A 10,909-nucleotide genomic window follows, 5' to 3' on the forward strand; every position below is an offset into this window, starting at 1 on the left:
GACGGGGAATTTCTTCCGAGTTTAGCTTCCTCTCGTTTACAGGAAAATATTTCGATGCATTTCTTCCAAGCTGTAATGTGTCGAAGGGGCTCAGTCACGTGTGCCCAGGTTACACTGAGCTCAGATGGAGTCAGAATAGGACAAAAAGACGCTTTCTTTTTCTCACTTTTGTTCATGAAATATAATAATAGTTATTTTTAATGTGGGGAAGGTAGGACTGCAGAAGTGTTTGGTTTTTTAACTCCTTTAAAAAATACGGTTATAAAAAAGCAAACAGATGTTTGGGACACTTAAAATATGTTCCAGTCATGGAAATTAATTAAGCACAATGAATAAAAATGAAATGAAATCAAATAAAAATATAAACACCCTGTTTTTCTGTATTTTTTTCTGAAAATTATGGACAATTCTGTTTCTTTTTCTTCTGAGATCTTACTCAACATAATGAAACAAGGTCTACAATATCCTCCAAATTTGCTCTGTTTAACTCACCATTTAGCTCGAATTAAAATCAAATCTCCAGTGAACGTCATGGATGTTGATTTGGGCTGATTCACAGTCACGGTTGTCTTTCTGAACAACTAACACCAGTAACCAGGTCCAGTATATCCACATTCACTGGATATGAGCAATCGCACGCTTTGATTGGCTACTCTACTACTAGGATATCAGCTCATATACCTACCATGAGTAGAGAAAAATAAAATGGCGGCGTGTGTTGCTGAACCAACCGAGGACGAAATAAAAACTCTACTCAAAAACAAAACCCCCAAAATACAAAAAAAGCAACAAAATATGTAATAAAAGTATTTGATGTTAAGAACATATCTTTTTTTATTTTTCAATAATAATAATAATAAAATAACACAACCCCGATTCCAAAAAAGTTGAGACAAAGTACAAATTGTAAATAAAAATGGAATGCAATAATTTACAAATCTCAAAAACTGATATTGCATTCACAATAGAACATAGACAACATATCAAATGTCAAAAGTGAGACATTTTGAAATTTCATGCCAAATATTGGCTCATTTGAAATTTCATGACAGCAACACATCTCAAAAAAGTTGGGACAGGGGCAATAAGAGGCTGGAAAAGTTAAAGGTACAAAAAAGGAACAGCTGGAGGACCAAATTGCAACTCATTAGGTCAATTGGCAAGGTATATCCAGGTTCTAGAGCAACATATGCTCCCATCCAGACGACGTCTCTTTCAGGGAAGACCTTGCATTTTCCAACATGACAATGCCAAACCACATACTGCATCAATTACAGCATCATGGCTGCGTAGAAGAAGGGTCCGGGTACTGAACTGGCCAGCCTGCAGTCCAGATCTTTCACCCATAGAAAACATTTGGCGCATCATAAAATGGAAGATACGACAAAAAAGACCTAAGACAGTTGAGCAACTAGAATCCTACATTAGACAAGAATGGGTTAACATTCCTATCCCTAAACTTGAGCAACTTGTCTCCTCAGTCCCCAGACGTTTACAGACTGTTGTAAAGAGAAAAGGGGATGTCTCACAGTGGGAAACATGGCCTTGTCCCAACTTTTTTGAGATGTGTTGTTGTCATGAAATTTAAAATCACCGAATTTTTCTCTTTAAATGATACATTTTCTCAGTTTAAACATTTGATATGTCATCTATGTTCTATTCTGAATAAAATATGGAATCTTGAAACTTCCACATCATTGCATTCCGTTTTTATTTACAATTTGTACTTTGTCCCAACTTTTTTGGAATCGGGGTTGTAATAATAATAATAATAATTATTATTATTATTATTATTATTATTATTATCGCATTTATCACAAATTGCTCCTGTCATTTCGCCGGTTTGTTTATGTTCCAAGCGGAAATGGTTTTGTCAGACGTTTTGTATCAAGTTTATTCATCAAATTTGCAAAAAAAAAAAATTCAAATAAAATTGCTCCGTTTCTCAAAAGCCAGTGAACGTGGATAAAATAAAAAATAAAAGAGTTATTCCACTCAATCTGGTCGTACACGGCTTATAACCGCGATCAGCTCATGTACAACTCGATTTCATCGAATAACTGTTAAAAATACTGGAGTTTCTTCTCCCTTATTGTACAGAGACACACCCATATATGTCAACCTATACGGATTGTCTGGAAATTATACGGATTTTAGCTCATTTCAAGGGCGTACGGGCGTATAAACAAAGTCTTACGGATTTTCAGTATTTTCTGACCTAAATTTATTTTGCATATCTTACTTGAACATCGTCAGCTGATCGTCGCAAAAACATACAAAAGCTCGATTTATAGACAAAGAACAGCGTGTCTGCAGGGGCAGATAACCCAGACTATGTGAAACCGGATGTTTATTCCTCAAGCCTCGTGCAGTATCGCGACTGCGAGACTTCGTTCGTTCCGGTCATGCGCACGATCTGCATTTAAACGCACCAAACGGTCATTGTTCGAACGATTTTCTCATTGTGCAGAGCGACACCTGAGAGATTTTGAATAGCGTCTGCTGAGTGAAAGAATGGGAACACCGAGAAAGAAAATGAGATATGGCGGGCGGTATCTTCCTGAATGGAAGGAGACATTTAATGGTGTTATTGTTCAGGCGAAAAATGAGGAGTACGCGCACTGCACAGTTTGTGTGCGAGATATAAAAGTTGCGGCGTCTGGAGTTTACGACGTGAGGTCCAAACTACATCAGCGAAATTTGCACCAGAAACAGAATCAGCCACAAATGACGATGTTTGCAAAGCCTAAGACCGATGATCAACCAACAAGTGTAATAAGAGCAGAAGTTACGATCTGTAATTTTATTGCTCAGCACAATTTGCCGCTAGCCGTTGCGGACCACCTGACAGAACTGTTGCCGCGAATTTGCACAGACAGTACGATTGCGAAATCTATCAGCTGTAGGCGCACCAAAACAACGCAAATAATCAAAAAGAGCTTGGACCCCGAAGCTACACTACCGAACATCCAGCACTGCCGGACGTCACCATTTTCCTTGATGATCGACGAATCCAATGACAAAAAGATGGAAAAGCGACTGGCCGTTTTGGTGCGGATCTTCGACATAAACAGAGGGGCGAAGTCAAGAATCATAGACATGCCCGTGTGCAATATCGGCATGGGCGAGGCGATTTTCGACATGCTGGACGAAGTTCTCAGGCAAGTTATATTTACTTATTTATTTATTAAGTTTGGTGCGATTCGAAGGCTATAAGGATTTTATGTTGATTTTATGGATTTCTTCCTCTGATACTACAGGTGGACGCCCAAAGGGGTTGACATGTATGCACAACTACAGCACTAATGTCTCTTATAAGTTCTTATAAACATGTTTAAAGCTAGACTTCCTTTCAGATTTTTCAAGTGTAGGTCATGAAAAGAATTTTCCTGACACCCAATTATTTTTGTTTAGTGACTGAAAGCTACTGAATTCGAATCACTTTGAAGACTTCCAATTTTATTCGCTTTTTTAAAATAGAACAATTAATTAATTTATCTCCTGCTCTCAGAGACGACTTTAATCAGTTACACAATCAGGTCCAGGAGATTTAATTCAATTTCCAGTTGCTAGGGAAGCTGTGTGTGTGTGTGTGTGTGTGTGTGTGTGTGTGTGTGTGTGTGTGTGTGTGTGTGTCAGGCATATCAGCAGCTCTGCAAATTAACACACCGAAATCCACAAAATTACAAATTAAAGCATTTCTAACATTCTTTCATCTCTAGAACTAATTAATCAGCAGTGCAGCGGGTTTGATTCATCACGTTCAGGTTGTTAATTAAAAATAAAATTTGGCAAATTTGTCCAACGGTAAAAACACAACTGTATTAATCTCACACTCATTTCCCCGGGAAACTTAGATTGATTTTTTTTTCTGAACTAATAAAACATTTTCCCCAAGTTACAGAATTTCCGTGAAGTGCTACTGAATCCTGGACTCTGATTGGTCAGAAGGTGTTGATTAATTTCCCAGAAGAACAGCAGCAGCTCTGACAGCAGCGCTGGATTATATTAATGAACTTGTTCTGATACAATATCGTTTCCATAGTAACAGCTGACTCACAGGGACTTTCGTCTGAAAGGATTTTAAAAATCACCGATTTGGTGACGTCAGGAGAAATGTGCTGATGGAAGGAGTCTCCAGTGTTTGTGGATCTGAGTATTGGGTTATTAATTTGTTACCTTGCTAAAATACACATTATGGATTGTTATGAAGCATGTACGAACTACAGAAATCAAGCTCTGTGTTTTTATTGTGCTTTACGTCCTCAGTAGTTATCACTAAACACTACTTATTCATCAGACTTAATGGACGAACTGCGGATCAGACCAGGTTCCTCAGCCCAAGCTCCTCAGACCAGGTTCCTCAGACCAGGTTCATCATCCCAAGCTCTTCATACCAGGTTCCTCAGACCAGGTTCATCATCCCAAGCTCTTCAGACCAGGTTCCTCAGCCCAAGCTCCTCAGATCAGGTCCCTCAGAGCAGGTTCTCAGACCAGTTTCCTCAGCTCAAGCTCCTCAGCCCAGGTTTCTCAGCCCAGGTTCTTCAGCCCAGGTTCTTCAGCCCAGGTTCCTCAGCCCAGGTTCCTCAGCCCAGGTTCCTCAGAACAAGTTCCTCAGCCCAAGCTCCTCAGGCCAGGTTCCTCAGATCAGCTTCCTCAGCCCAAGCTCCTCAGATCAGCTTCCTCAGCCCAAGCTCCTCAGTTCTGGTTCCTCAACCCAAGCTCCTCAGACCAGGTTCTTCAACCCAAACTCCTCAGAGCAGGTTCCTCAGCCCACGGTCCTCAGAGCAAGTTCCTCAGAGCATTTCCTCAGCCCAACTTTGAACATGATGGTGTTTTTACCCAGCTCCACTGGATAGTAGAGGCATTATGTTTTCAGGTCGTTGATGCATCCGTCCTTCCGAGATTCTCATTATCATGAGATTTCAAAAACGAGCAGCTGAATGTTTGTGGGATCCATATGGAATTTTCATCACATCTAACAAATGAACTGACTCAATTTTGGAATTGATTCAAACAGCACAAGGTCACACCAAGGTCGAACATCTGAAATGATTGTTCTTCTTATTTGAAGGGTGTTTTAAGAGTGCTTCAGTCACACACATGAACAGAGGAAGGATTCGAGTCGTTGTTGGTGGAGGCATCCTGTTGGCACTGAATTCTGCTTGTTTGAAATCTTTTTCAGGGATTTTAGAGATTTTAGAGATTTAGCGTAACAGTCTGCTTCACACTAAAACAAACATGACATTATTTTTCTGTTACTCGCCCCAACTTTCCATCTGCTGTTCAACACCATGGGCTCCGAAGCCTCCCTCTGTCCTCCACTCGCTGTCTCTGGCTTCCCAGTCCCAGCGCCATCCCAGATCCAACATAAGCTCGCACGCTGTCATGGGACTCATCATGTCTTCCCTGCAGTGGGGAAAAGAAAAACCCAGGCCAGAAATCCTGTCCCTGAATCCCCAGACGAATCTCACTGATCACTTCCCATCACACAGTCATTACACTGCACACACACCACCGTTCCTCTGATTAACAAACCGTCCTGGATCTGCGCTGCGACTCTGACTCGGGCCTGTGTAGGATCACAGGATAATGGAAAAATCATACGCTATGTCCGGATGAGTCACACGACTGCATGTGGTTTGGATAGAAATGTTCCGGGTGGTGGTTTTGTTTTGTTGTTTACATTTTAAACCGTTTATAAATGCACAGAGGATGGTTTTAATTTGTTAAATATTTCCAAGAGGGAAGTACCGCCATTATTAGGCGTATCAGATGCTCGCTGGCCGTGCTGTAAAAAAAACTGTCCATGTAGACGCTCATCAAAGTTTCTAAACGTAATAATTTGATTATTAATCAAAATAATCATTTATATTCTTTAATGTAAACACTAGGTCCTATTTTTGAGAAATACAAAGGCCTACAGAGCACAACGAGGGTATTAGAAATAATCTTTTATTACTTTTTTATTGAGTAAACCGATTTAACGTGTTTACCTAATTAGCATAATGGATACTAATTAAATACTAATTTGCATTATTTGTTGTTACTAATTTTTTCAAACTTTGTATGCAGTATCCAACCTATGTCCCTGCCAATGTCCATGTAAATATCTTGAAAAATAGAAAAAAAAAAAGACATTTTATCTCATTGGTTAATGAGGCCCATTTTGGACCATGCGATCTTCCTACAGAATATTACAGCTGTTTTCTAAAAATTAAGCCGTTTTTTTTTCAATCTTTGATTTGTAATATCTGAAGAATGGATGAACATATTTCAATTCTGTACAAAGTATGTTGTTCTGCATTCAATTCTGAATTCACCGAGAGCAGTTTCAAGCAACTTGGATTGAATTTTCACTTGATATGCCTACCATGATTAGTTCCAAGAAAAATATCTTTATTTCTATTGGTTTATATGCAAGAAACTCCATAAGTGTGGTGTTCATAAGGCTACATTACACATAGTATACACTACCGTTCAAAAGTTTGGGGTCACCCAGACAATTTTGTGTTTTCCATGAAAAGTCACACTTTTATTTACCACCATAAGTTGTAAAATGAATAGAAAATATAGTCAAGACATTTTTCTGGCCATTTTGAGCATTTAATCGACCCCACAAATGTGATGCTCCAGAAACTCAATCTGCTCAAAGGAAGGTCAGTTTTATAGCTTCTCTAAAGAGCTCAACTGTTTTCAGCTGTGCTAACATGATTGTACAAGGGTTTTCTAATCATCCATTAGCCTTCTGAGGCAATGAGCAAACACATTGTACCATTAGAACACTGGAGTGAGAGTTGCTGGAAATGGGCCTCTATACACCTATGGAGATATTGCACCAAAAACCACACATTTGCAGCTAGAATAGTCATTTACCACATTAGCAATGTATAGAGTGGATTTCTGATTAGTTTAAAGTGATCGTCATTGAAAAGAACAGTGCTTTTCTTTAAAAAATAAGGACATTTCAAAGTGACCCCAAACTTTTGAATGGTAGTGTAGTAGCTCTTTATGTCAGCTCATAGAAAACTCAGTAGAAGAGAACTTGGTAGAGTCCAGCCATCAGCCAAGCCACATATTCAGATTTGCATCAAAATCTAACCTGGTGTTCCTTGGCTCATGGCTCACCTTTCCACCAAATTTCATCCAAATCCATTCACTACTTTTTGAGTTACGGTGATAACAAACAAATAAATGGAGGTGAAAATATCACCTCCTCCAACAAAGCTGGCTTAATTAATGACATAAATATTTGCAAAAGATTCTAATAAGCCCTTCATATCAACTGATAAACATTTGCAAAAGTTTATTCCATCCAGAATCAACCAGGATCAGAGCACCTGGAGAACCCTTCATTATCCGCTCACGAGCAATAATAATTAACGGACAGAATAATCACCAATATTCACTGAGCTCGAGATGGATAATTGTTTTATTATCAGTACTCAAGTGACTATTTTTTTTTAAATCATATAAAATTATTTATTTCACCTGGCGACTTGTCCAGGGTGTACCCCGCCTTTCGCCCGTAGTCAGCTGGGATAGGCTCCAGCTCGCCTGCGACCCTGTAGAACAGGATAAAGCGGCTAGAGATAATGAGATGAGATGAGATTATTTATTTCAAACTTCAAAGGCAGCATCTCATCTCATTATCTCTAGCCGCTTTATCCTGTTCTACAGGGTCGCAGGCAAGCTGGATCCTGTCCCAGCTGACTATGGGCGAAAGGCGGGGTACACCCTGGACAAGTCGCCAGGTCATCACAGGGCTGACACATAGACACAGACAACCATTCACACCCACATTCACACCTACGCTCAATTTAGAGTCACCAGTTAACCTAACCTGCATGTCTTTGGACTGTGGGGGAAACCGGAGCACCCAGAGGAAACCCACGTGGACACGGGGAGAACATGCAAACTCCACACAGAAAGGCCCTCGCCGGCCACGGGGCTCAAACCCAGAACCTTCTTGCTGTTAGGCGACAGCGCGAACCACTACACCACCGTGTCAAAGGCAGCATGGAAATGTAAAAACTTTGCGGCGCAGACTTGTCACTGATCTACGAGTCACATAAAATAAATCACCTTACCTCTGAATAGTTTTAGACCAAACTTCGGAGCATCTTTAGTGCTTTTATTTTAGGAACAGCATTTTCTTTCATCACTGGTAATTCTTCCTCAATTACAGTGACGAAGTGATCAGCCGAGTCGCTTGAGGTGATTATTGAGGAATAGTCTGAAGCGCTTGACCAATCAGAGCAAACGATTTCCTATAATCACCTGCGTATTTATAGTAAACACACTTAAGGGTGAGTTTAAGATGGTGGAAGTTTGCGAGGCTGCAGCTGGACTTGTTCTAATCTTGAAGGCAATTGAGAAGATCGAAGAACCTTCATAGACATTTTAATCGATAATCAGTAATAAGAATAAGAAGAAAACATCTGTAATCATAAAGCTGTATTCATATCTGTGACCGAAAGAAAGAAAGAAAGAAAAATACTGTATTAATTACTTGCATGAATAAGTGTTTGTTTGGCTGTTAATTTGTGTTTCATTATTTCATGGATAATTGGAAGGAGTTTATTTGCTCTGTTTGTTCATGGTTGTAGTTTTAATGAGATGTATTCATAATAATAATAAAAATAATACATCCACTGAAAACGAAAGACGATAAAGATTTTGGAAAGACGTCATATTTTCACTTGATCTCCTGGAGATACTTTTTAATCAGCCTCCCCAGCTGTTAACCCGAGCTCGCGTCCTTTCATCAGACCTCCGTCTTTAAACTCCCCAGTGCTTGGATGTGAAGCGACTGCAACTGCCACCTGTTTTACATTCAGATACGCGAATCAATAAAGCAGATATCAATCTGTTTCCCCCTGCCAGAGCCGAGCCCTTTATCCGCTGTTGCTCCACAGGCTTCTGTTTGCGTGCCTGATCCCCCACGGGTGCAATCCGGATCATGAGGCCCGGAGTCAAGAGAAAGACCTGGCTCTGGTTTGGATTAGCAACTGATTAGCACAGGCTCTCAGGGGGCCAGGGATAGCGTTGGGGATGAATGTGTAAGCAGATTGCGCTTAGATGTGATCTCGTGTGTCGGATTTTCTTCTATTTAGATTAGCAAGTGTGATATGTAAACACATGAGAAAAGCTCTGAATTAAAGTATGGCTGAAAGCATATGGGACGATGGTGGGCTCAAAAGACAAACATCGTTAAATTGCTTGAAGCAAGTGTTGCCAAGCAAAACAAACCTCGCCCGGCAGCACTTATTTTATACCTGAATGTTGATAATGGTAATATTTCTCAATCATCAGCTGTCAGGTTATAGTCCTATGAAGATTTGACCTTTCAAAGTCATTCAGGGTCAAAAGTCATGGTGGCAACTGAAAGCCCATATATGGCACTTCTTATAAGCTGATAATGGTACAGTAAATATCCAGCTATCATGAACCATTTTAAAGTGATAGCCCTTTGAAAACCCATGACCTTCAGTTTGACCTTTCAGGGTCACTCAAGGTCAAGGTCATGGTGCCAAATGAAATCCCATATGGCACTTTTTATAAATTGATAACGGTAAATATCTGCCTACCATCAACTGCTTTCAAATTACGGTACAGCCCTCTGAAAATCCATGACCTTGAGCTTGACCTTTCAAGGTCACTCAAGGTCAAAGATCATGGTGCCAAATGAAAGGCCATATGGGAGTTACTATTTGCTCATAATACTAAACATCTGTCTATCAGCAACCGTTTTTGAGTTATAACGGAAAATGTTATTTTGGCCGAAAGGTTGACCCTTCCAGTGACCTTGACCTTGACCCGATTATGCCCAAAATTTAATCAGGTAATCTACGGACCATTGCCCACCTAACCTGAAATTTGAAGTCAATGGGTGGAACAGTCTAGACGCTAGATTGTTAACAGACAGACAAACAAACAAACAAACAAATAAACAAACAAACAAACCGCACTGATTACAATCCCTCACCGCACTGACTCTGTCGCCAGCGAGGTTAAAATAAATAACAGCACGCTGCATTGTGCTGAAACAGTAAAATAATCAACTGATGAAGCGGGATTGCTGTTCCAACCCTGAAGTCGATCGTTTTCTGATCACAACACGCCCTGAAAAGTTCTACTCCTTTGTTTCCCCCTCATTATACTATCGTTGTTACATTTACACTTTTTTTGTTTATCAGTGAGGTAATCATATCATTTAATTCCTTCCCTTTGTCTCAGATCACATTTCCTCTGTTAGTATCACAGTATTGCTCAAGTTTCAAATTGGATTAATTTCTCATATACAGTGGTGCTTGAAAGTTTGTGAACCCTTTAGAATTTTCTATATTTCTGCATAAATATGACCTAAAACATCATCAGATTTTCACACAAGTCCTAAAAGTAGATAAAGGGAACCCAGTTAAACAAATGAGACAAAAATATTATACTTGGTCATTTATTTATTGAGGAAAATGATCCAATATTACATATCTGTGAGTGGCAAAAGTATGTGAACCTCTAGGATTAGCAGTTAATTTGAAGGTGAAATTAGAGTCAGGTGTTTACAATCAATGGGACGACAATCAGGTGTGAGTGGGCACCCTGTTTTATTTAAAGAACAGGGATCTATCAAAGTCTGATCTTCACAACACATGTTTGTGGAAGTGTATCATGGCACGAACAAAGGAGATTTCTGAGGACCTCAGAAAAAGCGTTGTTGATGCTCATCAGGCTGGAAAAGGTTACAAAACCATCTCTAAAGAGTTTGGACTCCACCAAACCACAGTCAGACAGATTGTGTACAAATGGAGGAAATTCAAGACCATTGTTACTCTCCCCAGGAGTGGTCGACCAGCAAAGATCACTCCAAGAGCAAGGTGTGTAATAGTCGGTGAGGTCACAAAGGACC

The sequence above is a fragment of the Neoarius graeffei genome, chromosome 3 (assembly GCF_027579695.1).
Source record: "Neoarius graeffei isolate fNeoGra1 chromosome 3, fNeoGra1.pri, whole genome shotgun sequence".
NCBI lineage: Eukaryota > Metazoa > Chordata > Actinopteri > Siluriformes > Ariidae > Neoarius > Neoarius graeffei.